We start from the raw sequence: 17,650 nt of genomic DNA on the forward strand, positions 1-17,650 counted from the left end.
CTTACCAGTCTTGATCACAGAAATTTGTGTTTGGGAAGCCACTGATAGCCTCCTCTGCTTAGTCTTGGATTCCTTCCAGACTATTCCTGTCATGAGAACTGTCTTAGTCGTCGTTCTATTGCTGTGAAGAGACACCATGACCACAGCAACTCTTATAAAGGAAAGCATTTAATCGGGGCTTACCTACGGTTTCAGGGCTGTAGTCCATTATCATCAGGGCAGGGAGCATAGTGTCATGCAGGCAGACATGGTGCTGGAGAAGCAACTGAGAGTTCTACATCCAAAAGCACAGGTGGCAGGAAGAAGGAGACACGGGGCCTGTCTTGGGCTTCTGAAACCTCAAAGCCCATTCCCCAGTGACACGCTTCCTCCACCAAGGCCATACCTACTTCAACAAGGCCATGCCTCCTAAATCCTTCTCAAATAGTGCCACTCCCTGATGGCTAAGCATTCAAATATTTGAGCCTATGGGTGTGGGGTGCTCATAAGGGGCTCCTTATTCAAACCACCACAGAAACTAAGAGGAAAGGTCCTAAAGGTATGACCATCCCATGCATGGTTAATTCTGCTGCTCTGCTGATGCTGGGTGTCACGGAATACTCTTGTTGACCAAGCTCCTGTGCTGGGGGTGATTAGGCTTAGATGAGCTCATGAGGGTGGACCCCCGATGGCATCAGTGACCTTTCAGCAGAGTGGAAAGGTCTTTTTCTTTTTTCTCTGTCCTTGCTTGTGGGGGCACAGCACAAGCTTTTTCTCTGTCCTTGCTTGTGGGGGCACAGCAAGAAGGTGTCCATCTATGGGCAGAAGGCAGTCATCCATGGGCAGGAAGTAGCCACCTAGAGGCAGGAAGTGGTATTCACCAGGAGCTGAATCTGTCAGCACCTTTGATCTTGGATTCCCCACTCCTACCTGTGAGAACCAAATGCCTTGTTCAAGCTGCTCCCACAGTGGTATTTAGTGATGGGCAGCTCATGCTGGTCAGGAGTTCCCCCTAAAATGTGCCTGCCTCCCCACTTGGTCTGTAGAGGACAAATATCTCTTCTGTGCACAAGCCTATTAGCCCTGGACTTCTCTCTGTGCTGAATGGGGACAGGAGAGGCGGCGAGGGACCCTACAGCTGGGGAACTGCATGAACTGCCATTGTCCCGCTCAAATCTCCTATCCAGGGACCCACAGAGCAGTTGGAGCACATGGAAATCCACAAGCAGAGGTCACCACACAGGGTGTAGAGAACAACCTGAAGCGTGTTCTCAGCCCACGAGGGGAACCAGGCTCTGCACTCAGATTAATGCTGAAATGTAGAGCTGACGCCACAGAAGAGACCCCCCCTGTCTGCTGCCACAGCCTACATCTTCATCCCCATCCCAGGGATGAGAGCCCCTAATGGCGCCTCTCTCTGGAGCCCTCATGGGATTATCCCCACTTTGGGCTGGGAAGGGGGAAGAACAAAGATGATAAATGCAGGCGCATAGTGACACTAACCGTGACTCTGGTGGCCAAGCTGAGGCTGGCCTCACTCCTGGACTCAGCCCCAAGGGAAGGAGGGGCTGGTTCAGGCGACATCACTAGCCTTGCACCCCCACTTTCTGAATTACACCAGGTTGCTGCTTTCCTGTAATGATTTGTGCTGTGGATGGCTTCAAGATGAGCCTGGCTGGGGAGACTTAGCCTAGTCTCCTGGGGGGAAGTGCTGCCTCAGGACATTCATCCTCCCATTTGATTTAACCAAACATAACTCCTCACAAGCCAGCCAGCAGGACACTCCTAATCTCCTAATTGTATTAGTGCCTATGCCAGAGGGCCAGATTCTGAGTCCCAGGTTTGGGGCCTCTGTCCCCAAAGACTTCTCACAGATGGCTCAGATGGAAGATTTCTCTTCCAGATGATTTGGCCTGGGCATCATCCAAACGGGACTGCCATCTCATGAAATGGCCTGCAGAGCCCAGCCCGGGCTATTTTGAGATTTGAGGGTGAGGTAAACAGCAACAAAGGATGCTTTAGCTTGACTTGGGGTCAGAGAGAGAGCAAGAGATTTATCCAAAGCACACAGAACACAACTAGGTAGACACACATTCCAAATTACCAAGATTTGGAAATGTTTCCTCTTTTTGTTTTAATTTAGTAAATATCAATGTTTAATCACTGTTTTTGTTTTCATGATGCCTTGGTTCGTGTTTTAAAAACTTTAATAACAAAGGTGGCCAATTTTAGCTTTGACGAATTTGCTAGCTCCAGTTCTCGGGGTATAAGCAAATGATTCTGTGTCCCTGGTATCTAGTCTGGTTTGACCTATGGGGAGAGGCCCATCTAGAACCATGACAAATGCCTCTCCCACTGTGACAATGGATGGCCAAGAGCTTAGGAGCCAACTGTGTTGCTTGGAGACAGGGTAGAACACCTCACGGCAGGTGTTCTCTCCATCTGTCCTGCCAACCACACACATTCCTTCCTGTTGGGAGCAAAGCCATCAGCATTCCAGGGATGCATGTCTGTGGAGGCTGTGAGAGGTTGGTGCTTGGACTTTGCAGCCACCTGGAGCCTTCCATGGTAGGATAGGGGCACCATGGACTGAGTGGCTCCTCAAGGCTCCCCCAAACTCTGGGACCCAGAGGGTAGGGAGGCTTCAGGCAGACAATGGGTCCTTCTGTCCCAAGATGTAGTCACTTTCTGAGACTTTAGCTTAGGGCTTTCATGTAAGGATTGTGGAGGATGAAAAAATCAGACAGACTGATGGAGTCCTAGGCAGACATTTTAAGGAGGTGACTTCCCTGTGGGCTGGATGACCCCAATAAAAATGAGTGAAGCTGAGAAGAGCAGGATCAGGGGATCAGGTCACCTGGCAGGGGGTGGTCTTGGGCATTCCAAGAAGGCAACCCAGTTGCTGCATAGGATCTCAGCATGCTCTTGACCCTACTCAGCCATAGGTCCTCGTTTGTGGAGTAAGAAAAATAGCATTCTCCTTTGTCACAATGTGAAGGAACCAACACCACGGGAGAGACCTCTCAGCTCTAGTCACTGGTGCAAGTGTTGGGGGAAAAACACTCCTTTGTATCTGAGGATGATCTTTGCAGCTGGGCGGGCTTGGCTTCTCCTGTAGAGAGTGGTGTGGCTCGCGCTGCAGTCCTGTTCATGGATCTTCATACCTTAAGCCACCATCATCTTAGTGTGGGTTAGTTTGGCCTGTACTCCAGGAAGGACTAAGGATCCTAAGGACTAGGGAGACCTCAAGGTATAGATGGAGTAACCACTGTTCCTAGACCAGGACCCTGGTTGTAACCTTGCTCTTGTCACAGCGAGCCAAGGGCAAGCCTCTTTGTATCCCGACTTCTTGTAAGATGGAGACACATGCATCACAGAAACATCCCTCTGGGTGTCTCTTGGGAGAAGCATAGCCACACAGCCTCTCAGCTCTGCTATTAACTACTCACATGAGTACAGGCAATCTGCTTACTTCATGCCTCGGTTTATCTAGACTATGTGACCATGTTATGACATTCCTCCTAGGTAACAGGAAGTGAGTCAATTCTCATGACACATGTAGACTTATCACGGTCTTTATATTCCATAGATGTCAGTTTAAAGAGGCAGAAAGAAGTCTGGTACACTCCTATAACCCAGCACTTGGGAAGCTAATGCAGGAGGATTATGAGTTCAAAGCCAACCTGGGCTACATAGTGAGACTGTCTCCCCCAAATATATAAAAGCAGGGGACAATCTTGGGAAAGAATAATGAAGTTAAAGTAATTTTATGTCCCTTTTGCATACATCAATAGAGCAGACGTCTTAGAAGTAAATTCTGTGTGTATTATGTGTGTGTGCTATATGTGTGTGTTGTGTTGTCTATGTGTGTTGTGCCTGTATTATATGTGAGTGCGTGTGTGTGGTGTGGTATGTGTTGCATATGTGTGCTGTGTGTATGGAATGGTGTATGTGTTGCATTATGTATTGTGTGTGTATGAGTGTGTTGTGTGTGTGCTCTATGTACCTATGTGCACACATATGGGCTAGAGGAGGACATCAGGTCCGTTGATGTATTACTGTCCAGCTTAGTACTCTGAGACAGAGTGGTGGTTTGAATAATCATGGCCCCCATAAGTTCCTATATTTGAATGCTTAGTCACCAAGGGAGTGGAACTATTTGAGGATTAGAGGGTGTGGCATTATTGGAGGAACTGTGTCACTAGGGGTGGGCTTTGAGGGAGGTTTCAAAAGCCCATGCCAGGCCCAGTCTGTCTGTCCATCTATCTGTCTGTCTATATCTATCTATCTATCTATCTATCTATCTATCTATCTATCTATCTATCATCTATCTAGCTGCCTGTGGATCAGGATGTAGCTGTCAACTATTTCTCCAGCACCATGTCTGCCTGTGTGCTGCCATGCTCCCTTCCATGGTGAGAATGGACTAAACCCCGACACTGTAAGCAAATCCCCCATTAAGAGTATTCTTTCATAAGTGTTGTTTTGGTCATGGTGTCTCTTCACAACAGAACAGTTACTAAAACACAGTCTCTCACTGAGCCTGGAACGAGGCTTGTGACCAGCAAGCCCGTGTTCCTTCTGTGTCCACCCTTTATTGCACTGGGTTATAGACCCACACCAGCTTTTTATATGCTAGGGCCCACCTGAACTCAGGTCCTTATCCTTGCACAGCAGGCAGTCCCATCTGCTGAGCCCTCTCTCCACCCCAGAACTAAATTCTGCAACATACCTTGGCAGTAGATGTTTGTCAAAGACGCCAAGGCAATTGAATTGGGAAAATCTCTCTCTCTCTCTCTCTCTCTCTCTCTCTCTCTTAGCAAATGTTGCTGAAACCACTGGCTATCCAAATGCAAACACACACAAACTAACTCGTGGTGGCTCATAGACACAGATGCAAAAAATGATAAGACTTGTGGAATAAAACACAGGAGAAAATCTTCACAGCCTTTAAGTTAGGCAGAATCTCAGATATGGCACCACAACACAGGTGAACAGTAAGAAGCATAACCACATGCGACTCTATCAAAATGAAAAGCCTTTGTCCTTCACAGTATGCCATCTAGAAGACGGAGGTACAGTCTCCAGAGTGAGAGGGTCTGAAAAGCACATATTTGCTTAAATTTTGTATCCAGAATAGAGAATTCATTTTAAATGGATGGACGCAATACTTCTCTTCAGGACCTGTTTATTTATTATACTTTGTGTGTATGAATGTTTTATCTGTCTGTAGGTGCTCCACATTCATGCAGTGCCTGAAAAGGTCACGAGAGGGCATCAGCATTAAGAGTTGTGAGCCATCCGACATTGGAAACTGAGCCCAGATCCTTGGCTTTTAACTGTGAGCCATCTCTCCAGCCCTCAAGAACTACTAGTAACAGAGAAAGCAGCCACTTTAAAAAAAATGGACAAAAGACTCCAATAAACCTTTCTCCAGATACTCATTTCTCTAAGACATACTAACAGCCAACGAGCAAATGAAATTATCCTAAGCACCACTGGCTGCTAGAAAGATGCACGGAGGCCATGGTGAGGTACCACCCCACAACACCGGTAGAGAGACAACGAAACAAAAACACAGTAGCAACTTTGGCAAAGATGTGGAGAATTGGAAAGCCCGTACATTGTTGATGGGCTGTAAAATGGTACAGCCATGATAGAAATGCCTGGCAGCTCCTCGCACCGTTAAATGTAGAGTTAACCTAGGACCCAGAAATCACAGTTAGGTAAATACGCAAGAGAGGCAAAAAGCATGCATCCATACAAAAATCCACAGGACATTCATAGCTTTGGGATTCACCATAGCAGCCATGTGGAAACAATAAGCATTCCTCAGATTGGCGAGCTGTTACAAACCTACAACGTAGAGTGACTCAGCGATAAAAAAAGGAGCGGGTTGCTGGCCCTTGACACCACGCGATGGGCCTTACAGGCACTGGGCTATGCTATGTATCCCACCAGTCCTTCGTATTCTGTATCTAGGCTGTGCTAACCAAAGCAGGAGGCACATTGATGAGTAGGAAGCCGTCGCTATGGGGTTCAGGTTTTTCGGGGGGGGGGGTGCTATGTCTTGGAAGGAGGCAGTGGTGGCGTGGGATCCTGAGGATATGCCGAGGCAGCTGCATTGCACACCTGTACCCCCAGTGAATACAGCTGTTGTGTTAAGGTGGAGGAGTGGGTTAAGATCATTCTGTGTTTTCCCCATCTCTTTAAAAAGGCACAGGATTGTGGGAGCCTTGAAGCCCTCATAATGGCGTAATGACTTAGACTGACAGGCACATGCCCCAAACAAGAAATTCTGGCATTTCTTTCCCCTGTGTTTTCTGGGTATAGTCTGCATTCCTATGTATATTATACTATGCTGTAAATATAGAGGCCTCAGGCTACCCCACCAAAAAGGAATGTCCCCAGTGGGCCCTGAAGATAACCTCAAGACCCTTCTCTGGGGAGGTGGGCTGAGACATGTGATGGAGGAGGGACTCTGGGAAGTGAGAGGTGTAGGGGAGGGTTGCATCAGACCTTGAACTGCATGTAGGGGAATACAGACCTGTGTTGAGGGTCCTTCTCCTCCTGACCTGGCTCAGAATTACCTTCAGTTGCAAGCTTCCCCTAGTTCCTTGAAGAAGAGTAGAGAAATAAATCTCCTGCCTCTACCAGACACACCCTTTCTCCCTGATGTCAAGGGCCTGATCAAGCTCAGACTCCCCTCAATCAGCTCAGGCCAGGGAAAAAGAAAACATCACTCCTCCCACCCACCAAGGACACCGTGTGGGAGTTTTCCTGGATGGGACCTGTGTGGTTCCTTTGCTGGGTTGTGCCTGGCCAGGAGGGGTCATAGAGGTAAGACCTGATGATCGGGGCAGCAGGGGACCCTAGGAATTCCTGTTCCTCCGGCTCAAGGGGCAGATCAGATCTGGTCCCCAGTGTCAATCATCAGCTTTGGGATGGGATGTGGGGAGAGGCCATAGGTCATATAAAGTAGCCTTTCCATCTGACTGGGAGGGCAGGGCACTCGGGAGTGAAAGCGAAGAGAGCTATCTGCATGCAGTGTGCCAGGGGCCACGACTGTTATTTGAGAGAAAATCTTCCTTGCTGCAGTCTGCCCAGGGTTATTTTTTATGCTCCTCCACCATTCTCCTTTTCTGAACTGTTGCTTGCTTCATGGGCTCTGTGCCTCATGTAACTTCTGTCCCTACTTCCTCTCCCTTTCCCATCCTGGCACGATGTCATATAACTATTTACTCCTTTGCTTGTGGTGTGCTCCAAGTGGAACCTGAGTTCCAAGGGCGGGGACCTGAGGTGCTGTATGCCCCAGACTTCAGCAAGATGGTTCAAAACTAGCCCAGGAATCTTTCCCAGCTGTCCTGGGAAAGATGATGTGTCTCTGTTTAAGCCTTGACTGCATAGAGGGCAAGAGAACTGTGAATCCCAACACCCCCACCCAGCTGTGTGACTCTGGACAAGTGACTGACCATCTCTGGGCATCTGCTTTCTTCAGTACAGAATGGCATATGACAAGAGAAGCTGCCTGATGGAACAGTGGGGAGGGTCAGACAGGATGGCAAGTGAGAAATGCCTAACAAGGCACCTGCCTCCAAAAGTGCTCTGCAATTGCTCCTGGGGTGACCTTGGGGGCAAAGAGCTTGGCCAGGGCTCCGAGGGTCCTCAGTGCTTGCCAGCGGTATCATATGTGGTTGCCAGCTCAGGTTTTTTTCCCTAATGTGCTGAAGTGCAGAGGATGAATTATTCATATCTCCCCTGTCTGAGGAAGAGCCTGGCGCTTTCTGTTCGGTGCTTAACACAAAGTGTAGACTAAGGCCATGGTAGGGCCGTGTCAGGCACTCCTGTTAGGTCAGATGGAGTCCCAGAAGCTCACAGCCCCATTTTTGAATATGAGGTGACTGAGGCATAAGGTGGGGTGCCATTCCTGACATCTTTGTCTGTGGGGTGACAGAGAAGGCGAGGATGTGTGCTCCTCACACAGCTGGCTCCTCCACTTGGGGCTGCAGGCTCGGGCGGGGCTCTCAGCTTCTGATGGCCTCAGAGGGAGCAGGTACAGCCTTCTGTATGGGGTCCTTGGAGCGAAGGGGTCCTGCACCTGGTCTGAAGGAAGAAGCCCTACCACAATATCTTCAGTGGGTTTTGGGGGGTATCCTGGGGACTCGGAGCATTGGGGAACCCCTATGTGATCCCACTGGCAAGGCTGAGACAACTTAAAAGTGGGGGCTGCTGGTGGGCAGTAGGGAGGTCCCACCTTATCTGCTCCCAAACTACTATGCCTCTGATCCCCACCCATGTGCCTTACCAGGCTTGTCTGCATTCCACTGTCTAGAGAAGAGAGAGGTACTGAGCAGCCTAGGAAAGGTGGGAAGGAAACATGCGATGGAGCCCCAGACAGGGCTGAGAGTTGGGCTCCTACTCAGGCTCTACCTCCTACCGGCATCTTCTTTACTCCAAAAACCCCTGGTGGGCTTGTGGGAAAACACAGTCTATAAATTCTGGTCTGTATGCGTGGGTGAGGTGGTGCCATTTGCTTCCACTGTTCTCATCTGTAAAATGGGGACAGCTTTGAGTGTGCTACATCAAGGACAGTCATCCTATTGGAAGATTATCAGTATCTCGGTTGGCTTTAGCTCCTTAGTAGCCAGGCAAGCCCTGACTCTATGCATGGCTTTTGGGGTCCCTAGCTGCCTTCAGTTTAGGAATGTCCATGAACAGCCCTGTTCCCCTGGATGCTGGACCTCTGAATAGGAGCCTAGACTGGCCCATACTCAGCTACTAGAGGGCTCCCCTTCCTTTCTGCAGGAGAAAGTCAAAGAGCAGGTGGAAACCTGGAGGGGGCCAATGGCTATGTGAAGGTGTGTCAGGAAAGCCAGAGGACGGTATCACAGAGTGAAAGTAGAAATTGCTACATGGGCATGTTTTCTTGTTTTGTCTTTGAAAATTTGCATGTTTTCTTGTCTTGTTTTTGAGACCAGGCCTCAAAAATAAAAATCAGGATGACCTGCACTTGTGATTTTTCATGATGAAATTGTTCTCCCAAACCCAGATCTGGAGGCCTCTTTCCATAGGAAGGGTGAGCATTTGAGTTGAGCTAGATGACCCCTTTGCTCAGGCTCCTGTGATGGCTGGTCCCAACCCAGCCCTCTTGGTCCTGCAGTGTTGATGAGGTTGTCCAGAGTCAGTCAGTACTGAGCAGTGGGTACTCTTGGTGGATGTGGGACAGAGAAAGAGGGACCGAGAGGGGATCCAGTCTTTTTTGGAGTGCAGGAGACCGTGGGCATGTTTACTGCCGTTGCGTTTCCCAAGGTTGCACAGCGCTTTTCTCCACCTTCGCCCCGGACCACTGGGATGAAATACCATCTCATGTCTGCTCTCTGGTTTGTTCACCCTAAGCCCCCCACCACAGCTCAGCTGATAGCAGGACTGGGAGAAAAGGACTAAAAATAACTCTGATTTGATGCACTGTACACAGGGGCTGAGCTGGCAGCTGCCCCTTCCCCCCACCTTCCCTTCATGTTGACAGCTTCTCAGCTGGTGTGTGTGCTGGAGTGCATGTGTGCGTGTGTGCCTCTGTGTGTGAGAGAGACAGAGAGAGACACACACAGAGAGAAAGAGACAGAGACAGAGAGACAGAGAGAGATCATCCTGGTGGTTGGTCCTAGAATTCACCCTCATTTTCAAGAGAGAGCCTATGGCCCTGAGTCCAGCATCCTTTGCGGAGCTGTCTTGGCGGCTGCTCCTGGCAACACTCTTGATCCATCTAGACCTGACCTTTGGCATGGTTTTGAGAGGGGTGGAAGGTGAGTCTTGTGCTTGGCTGTTCTGAGCCAGGGATAACCGCTAGCGCTGAGAGAGCTCTGGAGGTCCATAGCTGCAGCCCTGCCCTTGGAGCTGAAGGATCTGAACCAGCTCCCTCTTTCTTACACTAGCCTCTTGTCTCCAGTTGCTAAGTGCTTGGTGGTGCTCAGCCTACTCCTGCCTGACTCAGCTCCTGGCCTGCTCGAGCTATCCATCTCTGGGAATATGCATTGCCTGTGCTCAGGTCCAAGACTGCTGGCATCTAATGGCCAAAGCAACTTTCCATCAGAACAGACACAAGGCTCGCCCCAGCAAACTGACTGCCCGTATACCCTGAGCTTCTAGATGCCCTCTTGAGGGTTAAAAGGTGGCAGAGAGGGATCTCTGTGCACAGGTGACTCTAGTATGTGGTGAGTGTAAGGTGAGGATAAGGAGAGCTGTGACAACATGGAGAAAGGCTTGCATGGTGGGCACAGACATGCAACACAGCCATGCAGAGGCTTGAATCTGGCTGCTTGCAGGGCAGGCCATTCTATTCTGTGAACTTCATTCATCTTGGGCTTGATACATGATCTAAATCATAGTGTTGTTCAAAGGAGGAAGTGAGGTGGGGAGGCGGAGAAGAGACAGACATCCAGGCCAGCCCACAGGGCTGTTCATTCTGATGTGTCCCTTGCCTGGGTTTCTTTACTCTAAAGCATCCAGGAGAGCAAGTGAGTTAGGACTGGTGCTCAAGATAAAGGAAGAATCCAACAAAAGGAAGTTGCTATTACATTGAGGCTCTCATGCTCAAGGGTCCTGTGCTGTTAAGATAAGAAGACAAGGGACAGTAAATCTAGTGGGGGATTAAGACATCTAGAGGCATCTACAGGGAGTCCAGCCTGCCCAGAGAGGATCCTGGGCAGAGGGTAATGACTGGAGCTAACCACTGTGAGTGGTCTTGTAGTAGAGAGCCATCAGGAGGTGAGGCTAATGCAGGTGGGAGTAAATCATGGATATAGTTCTTCAGGACATAGGCACAGGCCCTCAGGTGACTGGATCTGGGATGGCCTCCATTTTCTCTGTAAAATGGAATGATGAAGAGCCCGAGATACACAAGCCTCTGTCCCTTTAACTCTTGTCCCTCCTCTGGGCTATTTTCTTCTACTTCTGCCACACAAACCACTGACTCTGGTCCTTTGGTCCTGAGATGTGCTCAGAAATGGGCTGGGCATCCAGGAAGGAGATTCCTCCCTTTAGAAGATGCAGGTCTGAGAATATCACACTTGCAAGCCACTGTGACTACTCAGACTTCCCTAATCTGCCTGCACAGGTGGGGAAGTATAGCATCATGGAACCAGCTGTTTGGGGACCATTATCTCAGCCCTCTTTAAGAACGTAGATGTTGGCCAGGTACTGGAGAGGCAGGGACAGATGGAACTCTGAGTTCAAGGACAGCCTGGTGTGTTCTAGGCCAGCCAAGACTGTATTGTGAGGTGAATGGGGACAGGGTATCATAAAATCAGAGACCCTTTCTCAATTGACTGCTAAATAAGGGGGCCTGTTTATCTCTGTGAGGTGGACCAGTTTCTTGGAGGGGCCCCACAGCTTGGCATGGTTTGGCTTTTCTTTGGGTCTGTCCACCTTCCTTCTGGAGGGAATGACAGGGAATAGCCAGGAGCCAGTTCTTCGCAGGGCAGCAGGGGACAGGCAGGCCCTGTCAGGATAGGCCCCTCAGCAATCCAGATAGGCTGTGTACATGTGACTTTGTCTACTGGTGTCTGTACAAATTGGATCCAAGTGTGTGTTGTGAAGTGTGTGTTTGTGTGTGTGTGTGTGTGTGTGTGTGTGTGTGCGCGCGCGCGCGCGATGTGGTATGTGTGTGCGGTGTGGTGTTGTGTGTGTGTGCAGGCTCTGTGGACAGTCCATGTAGAGTGTGATATGGGGACCTCTGCCTTTGGAACAGAGCACTGTGTGTATGGATATTGTAAACACTCTGTGAAGTGCATCTTGTGAGCAGCTTCAGGTGTGTATATTCGCATGGGAGGATATGTTCATAGTACCCACATGGGATAAAGGCAGAGCCACCTCAGATAGCCCTGCAGGCCTGGCTGCCCGTTTTCAGGTGTAACACAGGAAAAAGGCATTTCTCAAAGCATTGAGGAGCCCTGCAGATGGATCCGTATTAACTTGGGAGGAAAATCCCATTCTGCCTTTGAGGTCATTTCACTGGGTCTTTCCAGAAAGAGGTTGAACAACTCTTGCCACAAATAAAATGTCAGCCTGCTGACCCACAGGTTGTGCTGCTGCTGGTGGCAACCTTGGACACACCGTTAGGGACCTGCACAATGCTGTGGCCTTGGGTCTCAGAGTCTTCCCTCCAGGGCTCAGGGGGTAGTAGGTGACAGTGTGCCTGCTGGCCTGATGATCCCAGACTTTTAGTCAAAACTGAGGCTCTCACAGAAATCCCCAGAACCCTGGAGCCCAGTGCCTCTAACCTCCTCATAGCCTCCATAGCTCCTAGCACCCTAAAAAGCACCCAGACACCATGTCCGTGCAGACTGAAGGCTCTCGAGACAGAAGGCTGAGCCTGGAGCCTGTCCCTGCTACTTCCATCAGTTGGTGATGTCTTATAGCGTCTTCCTGTGTGCTGGATACTGGTAGGGACTGAGGATCTTGTGGGGGTACAAGGACTGGGTCCTTCCTTTGGGTCTAAGGAGCCCCCAGGGAAATCATATCTTAATCTTAGATAACTGGGATCTTCAGCAATGTTGAAGTTTGTGAGTCACAGACATCATGTGGGTGATCACTTCCAGTCTTTTGTCTCATTTTCCTCATCACCAAAGGAAGGTCATACTGCTGGAATCTTGAAGGTAATACAGTGGGCTGTCATGTGCTAGACATTCCTCAGTGGTGGGGCCAGCCCTCATGACTGCACACCAGGTCCCCTGTTCCTGTCACCAAGCTCAAACCACAGGTGGTTGAATACAGCAGGAATGGGTAGAAAGGATATGCAGGATGTCCTGAGGCAGGAGATGTCTCCTTCTGCCTCCCAATGCTGAGTGCTACCCCAGGAGCCTTGATCCTTCCTTGGTGTGTAGGAGGCCTGCTCCTGTGTGGCCTAGCCACCGTAACAGCAGAGATCACAATTGTGACCCCATCTGACTCCAGTTCTGACATACCATCTTTAAGGGGTCGATTGCATGGTGATCCAGACCCCAAGGGGACAGGATGGAGCTGGTGGCTTGGAGTGGCTTCTCTGATCCCTCCTGTTGCCTTGAAGTTAGAGTGACTGCTTACAGCCGTGACATCAGTAAGTGAGCACAGTGGTTTGCTGGTGACGGATTCACTGTGGTTGTCCTCTAAGTTCTTATTCACCATGTGTAAGACCCCTGTGTCCTGGAGAGGTGGTTCTGCAAGCTGGCAGGGTGTAGCAGGGCCTGCTAAGACCTTGGAGCCCCTTGAAGAGTGTTTGGTTTTGTGCTCACTCTGCTTCCAGGATTGCTGTCTGCAGAGGCTGTGAGGAGAAAACCAGGGGTCTCCCCTGCAGAGTTCAGTTTGCACCCAGGCATTCTGCTCTGTCACTTTGGGCCACAGGTGGAATTCAGGACCTTCTGTAATCTCCACTCAGCCTGTGTTGAGCAGGTTTCCAGTGGTTTTGTGGGGCTGCCTGGCCCCTGATTTACCCATAATCTCTAGAAGAAAAGCTGTAGCAACTCATCACCATGGGATTGGAGCCAGAGACTGGGGTGCATGTCCTTGTTGGCAGAGAAGGCAAGTGGACTGGGGGGGGGGGGGGGGGGAGTTTGAGCATTTTTCCTACTCTCTCCTGTTTTTTTCTTCCTCTCTTCCCTTCTTGTTTCTGTCAACTATCCCATCCCTGCTCTATCTTCTCCCTTCCTTCTTTCTTCCCTCTTCCCTTCCTCCTCTTTTCCTTTCCACTACAGTTCTACTCTGTGACAGTTCAGACTATAACACTTTGACTTCACAGCTCTGTTGTGTGGAATCATTCCACCCATGGAACTGTATTTGACATTCTGAGTTGTGGTCTTTTCCTGGGCTGGCAAAGCGTAGTTCTACCCACTCTCCAAATGCTGGGTAGTGTGGGCAGCAAGCCACAGCATACCTAGTTAGCTGCAGCCATGAGAGGAAACCACCCACATTCTGTAACGCACCGTGTTGCTAAGCTGCAAGCTCCAGAGGTCGGGTGTACCCGACGCTTTTGGGGCCTATGATACTTTCAGAAAGAGGGAGATGAAGTCGCACTTTTAAGTCTTGAGTATCTCTGCCATCAAATCAGGATCTGCCATGCGCTGGGACTCTGGTCCCTGTAGAGACAGACTGTCCTTGACAAGGGGAGCACACACATCCCTGAGGTTTCTAGCTGCAAGTTAAACTCTCTAGGACTCAATCACATGTTTCATGTCTTCCTGGGTGCACCTAGGTATGAGGTTCTGTCTAGACGAGGAGCCCCTGCTTGGAGCCCCAAAGTCGAAGAGAAAGCCAAGGTCAAGCAGCGAGTGCCAACTCTGAGCTGTAGTCAGGGTGGAGCTCCGCTTTCAAGCACTGGAGAGATGGTGCCCTAAGAACCTTGTAAGTCCTTAAGCTGGCCAGGCACTGGAATGGAGTAGGAACCCTTAGATCCTGAGGACTTAGAGGAGGCCGAAGGACTGAGTCCAGGCTGGGGTCTCATGCCCTCTCTGAATGATCCAGATGGGACCCAAGAGGTGGGCTCCTGAGGAAAGCAGTTCCTAGGTGAATGTGAGGGCTAACTAAGGCTTCTCAGCTTGTGTCACTGTCCACACCAACAGCAAGATTGTCTCCTCTCCAGAGCTGGTTTGGTCCAGAGGGACAGACCCTCCCTCTACAATGAGACTACTAGGCCAGTTCCTCTTGATGGCCTAGCAGCCCCTACCAATTAATTCCAGGTAAGTGGGGGGGGGGGCGGAGGTGTGTCGGTACCCCACAGTAATCTTGCTCAAAGGCATGTGGAGGCTCACCCCAGGCCAGTGTCCTGGGTTAGGAGAATGAGTGGAGCAGGAGGGGCTAGAGGTGGGATGCCTCACTGGCACAGCCCTTCCTAATATCTTCTTGCCTGTCATGCCCTTTGCTGTCCACGGGCCTGGAGTTCTGAGTCAAGCTCTGGTCTGTGCTGTAGGCAGGGGACTATGGCCTTGTCCGTGGGAGAAGTGGGAAGGCTCTAACCACTTGGCATTTGGGACAGACCATGTAGTCTTGACACTATAGCCTGAGCTTTCAGGTCCTCGCTCCCAGGGACCCTCTGCTTGTTTTATAGTCCTACTTTGAAATTTGTGAATTTTAAGTTGGGATAAGGCTTCTCCGTATTGCCCAGGTTCACCCTGAACTCCTGGATTTTTAGCAATCCTCCTGCCTCCACCTCCCAAGTAGCTAGGACTACTTGGGAGCACGTGCTAATTTTGTTTCCAGAGTTAACCAGTGGATAAAAGCATGACCCGGCTAGCTTAAAGAAGCCACTTAAGCACCCAGCGAGCTACGAGCTTTATGCGTCTCAATTAACTTTTATACAGCGAGAACGGGCACACTGAAGCCATGGGCTTCGCTTAGGGTTTCATACTCTCTCTCTGTCAATTACATTTTTTACTCAACTTGCCAACCATGAAGAAAGGAAAAGTGTGGTATAGCTGAAACTAGAAAACAATGGTTTTATATCTTTTTTTTTTTTTTTTTACATAATTCATGTGTCTCTTTGCCTACATTCCATTTTCCTAATCACCCAATATTGCCCTCTCTTGGTCTCCTTTCTAAAGGTTATACTATGCCCACACTTAGACTTGTTTACGTGTGTGTGTGTGTGTGTGTGTGTGTGTGTGTGTGTGTGTGATGTAGTCTAGGATCTACATGTGAAGGAGGATGGGAACATGTAGAGTTTTTTTTTCCTTGAGTTTTAGTCACTTCACTTAATCTTATACTTTCCAAATGCATCCATTATTTCTTCAGATTTCATTGTTTCACTTCTTACAGTGAACCACGTCCATGTTGCTCCGTGGCCGAGTTGCTCCTCTCCTGGGCGTGTACCCAAGGACTGCCATACCCTACCACAGAGATCGTTTATTTTTGTTAACTTTTCAGAAATTGACATTTGATACACACACCTCAATACCCCCTCTCACCGTCTATTGCTAAGCCTCTTCCTGATGAGTCCCTGGTGAGTGTGAGTGTGTGTGTGTGTGGGGGGGTGGAGTTTCATTACTGTTGCTTGCCTGAGTGTGGGTCTTCTGTGGTTATTTCCTGAAGTGAGGGTAATGGGTCAGTGGTTACAACATGAAGAAAACGTGAGCTTAAGTTCTTTGGAAGCTGTAGGATTTTGGATGTTTTATTCCAACCTATATAGCACGTCTTTCATTTCCCTAAGGCCACACACGGAACAAGTTTTAAGTGTTGAGGTTTACTGATTTGGCTTTCAAGGTCATGTAGAACTCTTCAGTTAATGCAAGGTCACAGATTGCCTTTTATTTTTTCCTGAAAGTTTCCCAGTTTTATCTTGCAGCCTGTCGTTGTTGCATATGATCAACTAATCATCCCCACGTCACTGCGAAGAGTTCCTTTTTGCTGTTAAATTCTCCATGCTTCTTTGTAGGCAAGCAACCAGCCTTGCTCGTATGGGTCAGTTTCTAGACCCTGGGACAGGTTTCTCTCTTTGTCAGTATTATCTCAGTTACTATACCTCTATCTTAAGGCCTACAAATCAGCGATTGCATTGCGAATTCTTCAAGTTTGTTTCAAAATCGTTGGGCTATTTTAGGCCCTTTTTCTTCCACATACATTTTATAATATGCTTATCTATGCTCACCTGAAAAAAAAAAAGCGTTGCTAGGATCTTTCTTAGAATTACACTAAATCTAGTTTGGAGAGATGGCAAGGGGTAAGAGCAGACACTGCTCTTGCAGAGGACTACAGTTTAAATCTCAAGCTGAGCCACTCACAATTTCCTACCCTTCAGGATCTGATACCCTTTTCTGGCCTCTGTAGTCACCTTGACTTCACTTGCATATGCCCACACACTTAACAATAACAAATCTTCTAAAATCCAATTACACTAAGCCTTCAGTACAATGGGAGGGGGCAGCTGCCATCTCAATTATAACCATGAATGTGGTATGTCTTTGATTTCTTCTAACATTTTTTTTAACCTTCATTGTACAAATCTCACGTGCCTTATTAGACTTATATCTAAAAATTTCATTCTTGGAATATAAAAGTGGAATGTTTTTTTTTATTTCAGTTTTCAGCAGTCTATAAGTTATCTACAGGAGCACTATTGATTTGTGTCTGTTCACCTTGTTCTATGAGATGTTTCCTTGTCGATCCAAGAGTGCATTTGTCTAAGCCTCTACCAGATAGACATGGGTTTCCTTCCTCTGTAGTCTGTTTGTGTCTTCTGAATATACTTCTTTGTCTTGAGCTGATTAACTGGTTGCTCCTGTCAGCATGAGGTTGAATGAGGGTGATCCTATCCTGGTCTTCAGACAAAAGCGTCCGGCCTTTATCGTTATGTGTGTGATGTTAACAGTGCAGGTTTATTACTGTTCTGCGTCTTCATGGGATTTCAGAAATTTTGTTTTAGGTTTTTCTTTTTGAGGGTTTTTATTCAGAATAGTTGTTGAATTCTGTCAAAGACATTTTCTGCCTGGGTTGATGTACTGTGTGAGTTTTGCTAATGACGGAGTTTGCATTCATTGAATTTGGAAAATCGAACCAACCTTCCATGTTAAGATAAACTCCATCTGGCTTTGGTGTACCATTTTTTTTTCTATATATTATTGGATTTGACTTGTGTTCTAGTCTTTTCTCTGTTGCTATAATAAACCACTCTACTCAAAAGCAACTTAGGGGAGGAATATGTTTATTT

Source organism: Psammomys obesus, unplaced genomic scaffold, assembly GCF_907164565.1.
Source record: "Psammomys obesus unplaced genomic scaffold, mPsaObe1.curated_primary_1811, whole genome shotgun sequence".
In the NCBI taxonomy this organism is placed as follows: domain Eukaryota; kingdom Metazoa; phylum Chordata; class Mammalia; order Rodentia; family Muridae; genus Psammomys; species Psammomys obesus.